Source organism: Eucalyptus grandis, chromosome 3, assembly GCF_016545825.1.
Source record: "Eucalyptus grandis isolate ANBG69807.140 chromosome 3, ASM1654582v1, whole genome shotgun sequence".
Taxonomy (NCBI): Eukaryota; Viridiplantae; Streptophyta; class Magnoliopsida; order Myrtales; family Myrtaceae; genus Eucalyptus; species Eucalyptus grandis.
In genome coordinates, this window is record NC_052614.1 from 63650984 (window position 1) to 63655281 (window position 4298).

Sequence of the window (4298 nt, forward strand, 5' to 3'; positions counted from 1 at the left end):
CGTGACAAATTTCAAGACTTGATTGCATTTTTTGAAAGTTTTAGAAATCAATAATACTTTTGACAAGTTTTAGAACTTTCAATACACTTATCCCGATGAAAAAGTAAAAACTTACAGAATTTTTGTGATATTTGGCCATCAAACTATTTCTCTTTTGTCTACTAATGCTGATTTCCTTTTATTAGGAGACAATAGGTTTTATCGACTCATTTTAAAAAAAAAAAAAAAAGATTTAGTCGAAAGATGCAAAAAGATTTCTAATCACGATGATAGTTGAATGCATGCGTGGGATCCTTCGAGAAATTTTGAGTAGATCCTAAGCACGAGATTCTTATTTATGCAAATCAATAATCGCATTTCCAAGGCTATAAACTTTTTCTATGACCGGTGCTCAACAACAACACCATCTATATAAAGCGGGGTTAGCATACTGAGAGATTCACTACAACTTTCGCAATGGCTCTTCCTGCTTTGTTCACAAGCTTCGTCCCCTCCTCAATCAGCCATAACCAACCCTCTCTCTTGTCCTTTAGACACCCTCGTTGCTCCTCCTCCTCCTTCTCCTCAGGCGCTAAATCGGTGACATGTGCCGTGACGATCGAGAATCCAGAGATCGTGAGACGGTCGGCAAATTGGAAACCTAATGTGTGGGACTACGAGTTTCTTCAGTCACTCAGAGTTGATTACACGGTAATGATCCTTTTTGGTACGGCACAATACCTAGCCTGGGTATGTTCTATGGAAAATGTTCACATCTCGGTCCTGAACTTTGTATTCCTTTTTTTTCCAATCTTGTCCTTGAACTTGTGGGAATTCCCTATCAAATTTCTTGGTCTATGGTTCTGGCAAATTGAAGCTCATGCGCGTGTCAAAGCTAGCGGAAAGTATGATGCAGAAAACTCGGTACAAGTTTTAACTTCAAGGATCATGTTGAGAAGGGGAAAAAACAACAACATAAGTTGAGGATCGTATGGGTGCTTTTCCCTACTTTCTTTTTACTTTGATGAGATAAGAGTCCACAACACCCAAAATGGCATAGAAATAAAAACGAAACTCTATTATGAATTAGATATAAGGATGTATCCTACTTGAGTACTTTTGTATACGACCAACCACTGCCACTCTATCGAATACGACCGACATAACAATATTCCATAGAGATACTAATAAACTCGATCAAAATGGCATATTCTCAACAATGCTTACTGTGCTTATGTATTACTTTTGATTAAGATCTCATTTTTCTGAATGTTTCACGTGCCTAGGAGGATAAATATGCCGAGCAAGTCCAAAGGTTGAAGGAAGAAATCAAGGGTCTATTCAACAGGGAGATGAACCAGGTGGCCAAGCTCGAGTTCATTGACGTGGTTCAAAGACTCGGACTAGGATACCATTTTGAGACGGAGATAAAAAATGCTCTAAGTTCCATCTATGACAACACCGGATATGCTCAGCTTTTGAACGATCTCTATGCAGTTTCCCTTGGATTCCGGTTACTTAGACAACATGGATACAACATACGGCAAGGTATTCACCGTATGGCTACCCTTTTGCAAATCATGTTGATGCATAAAAAATTACCTTACCGTTCCTTTTTTTTGGACATATAGATGTGTTTCAACAATTTATGAACAAGACGGGCACGTTCAACGAATCACTCAATAAGGATGTGAAGGGGCTTCTTGGTCTCTATGAAGCTTCTTTTCATGGATTGGAAGGTGAAACCATGTTTGATGAAGCGAGGAACTTTGCTTCTAAGCATCTAAAGGATCTAAACCTTGACAAAGTTCCCACTATGTTAGCGAGCTACGTGAGTCATACATTAGATATACCGATCCACTGGAGGCCAAATAAGTTGGAGGCTCGGTGGTTCATGGACATGTATGAGAAACAACAAGACATGATCCCTTCCTTGTTGCGATTGGCTAAATTAGACTTCAATCTAGTGCAATCAGTCCACAAGAAGGAAGTTAGCAATATGGCAAGGTATACACAAGCACTCTAAATATAAGTTCATGCAAACACCAAACATGTAGGAGCGCATTTCGATCGACTTAGTTGTTGCATGGTAAATTTCTCAGGTGGTGGGTTGAACTTGGCGCAAACAAGATGACCTTCTTCAGAGACAGATTGGTGGAACACTATTTTTGGAACTGCACCATGGTTTTTGAACCTCAATATACAGCTTACAGGGAAATGACGATGAAGCTCGCTTGTATGGTGACACTTATCGATAATGTTTATGATGTATACGGAACATTGGAAGAACTCGAGCTCTTAACAGATTTTCTTGTTAGGTTAGTGTTATATGATTACTATCATCATTTTCCCTCATAACTATTGTTGCCAAGAGAAACGGCAAGCAATTAAATAGTCTCTGAATGACACAAGGGATACAACAAATTTTGATAGTTCTATGATATACATTCTCCGATGTATTTTGAACATATCACTTTTTAAGTTAGATTTTTTTTCCCTCTATATAATCGATTGGTCTGGGCAATTAAGTAGTAGTAAGTACTAACCTTCATTGTTATTACTAAAAGTATATCGGGTGCTGGTAAAATTTACAAAATGTTGAAATGGTGATATCTTATCCAGGTGGGACATCACAGAAATCGATAAGCTTCCTCCAACAATAAGGGATAGTTACATGGCCTTGTACAACACGACCAACGAAATTGGGTATTGGACGATGAGAGAGCTAGGAATCAACACCATTCCTTACATGCGAAAAGTGGTAATCTCACTGAATCTTTCACCTAATAATTTCTAGCCTGTGCAAGGCAACTCACTTTTCTACTTCTGACTTTCGTAATGAAACTTCTATTTAAACATCTGAGAATTCAAAAAATGTACGAGAGAAGAATGTCCCCTGGCTTTGTCATTGACACGTTTTTCGAATTTCAATCCTCTAGTGGGCGGATGAATGCTAGGCATACATAAAGGAGGCCCATTGGTATAACAAGGGCATCAAACCGACACTGAAGGAGTACATGGACAATGCGTTGGATTCAATCGGAGGGCCGATTATGCTATTGGGCAGCTACTTCCTAACCACGGACAAATTGACGGAAGAGGGGCTTGATTACGTGTCGAAAATCCCGAGTGTCATGCATTGCTCTGCCAAGATCCTTCGACTCAACAATGATCTCAGTACCTCATCAGTAAATTACTTTGACGTTTATCTTTCTCCTTTTGTATAATTGCTTATGAAGAGAAAGCACGTCATTGATGGATTCAAAAATACGTGCTATTCTTTTTAATATGTTTGATAAGGATCCTGAGATTTATGTTTGTGAAACATCAATGTCATTCATGGTCAGTATGAATTGGCACGAGGAGACAACTTCAAGGCGCTAGAATGCTACATGAATGAAACTGGCGCCTCGGAAGAGGCCGCGCGAGAGCATGTCAAGCAAATGGTGCACGAGACCTGGAAGAGGATGAACAAAGATGTGTTTGAGGACTACCCTTACTTTGGGCTCGGGCCTTTTCTCGACGCTTGTCTGAACTTTGCACGAGCTTCTCAATGCTTTTACCAGTACGGAGATGGACACGGCCTTCCTGACAACGAAACAAAGGACCACCTTGTGAGGGCACTATTCGACCCTGTGCCCCTCGATTAGGGATGCATATTATTGACAGAGGTGTCGCTATTGGAGAGAGCCTATCGACTTATGTGTTATTATTAGCTTTTGGGCTGGGTGGCTCTAGAAGCTCTAAGACTTTGAAATTGTTGTAATTGAAGCCTATACAATAGATGGGCGTTGTACGAGCTCCATAAAATTCGTCGGGGAACCTCATGCTATTCAAGGCTTTGAGTTGTGGTTGATATAAATAATTGATAATAAAATTTGTGGTGATTATTGATATTGAATTTTTAGTCGTCGTGTCGAAAAGATAAAAAAATCAAGATTTTGGTTTCCGATCGTGATGGAGCCCATTTCTCACTAAAAAAAAAAAAATATTGTTTCTCATTTCTTTATTTTGTATTGTTACTTTTAAGGAATTTCCAATTCATTTTCGAGAAAAATTTGAAAAGTCAAATGGTTAACTTTCGAGTTGACTTTTTGGTCAATTCTTTGATCAAAAGTCAATCCCGAGTCGAAAATCGACTTTTCACCTAAATTTCACTTTCATAATCAATTTTCCAAAAATTCAAAGATTTGACCAAAAATCAACATTTAAAAAAAAAAAAAAATCAACTAAAAGGTTGACTTTTGGTCAAACCTTTGATTAAAAAATAGAAAAAATAAAAAATCCATAAAAACACTTCTTTTAACGTCAATTTGATT

At 38.4% G+C, this 4298-nt stretch overlaps 1 pseudogene; it reads left to right on the forward strand.

Moving 5' to 3' along the window:
* Nucleotides 1-400: 400 nt before the first annotated feature.
* LOC104435858 lies at nucleotides 401-3785 on the forward strand (annotated as a pseudogene).
* The last annotated feature ends 513 nt before the right edge of the window (nucleotides 3786-4298 follow it).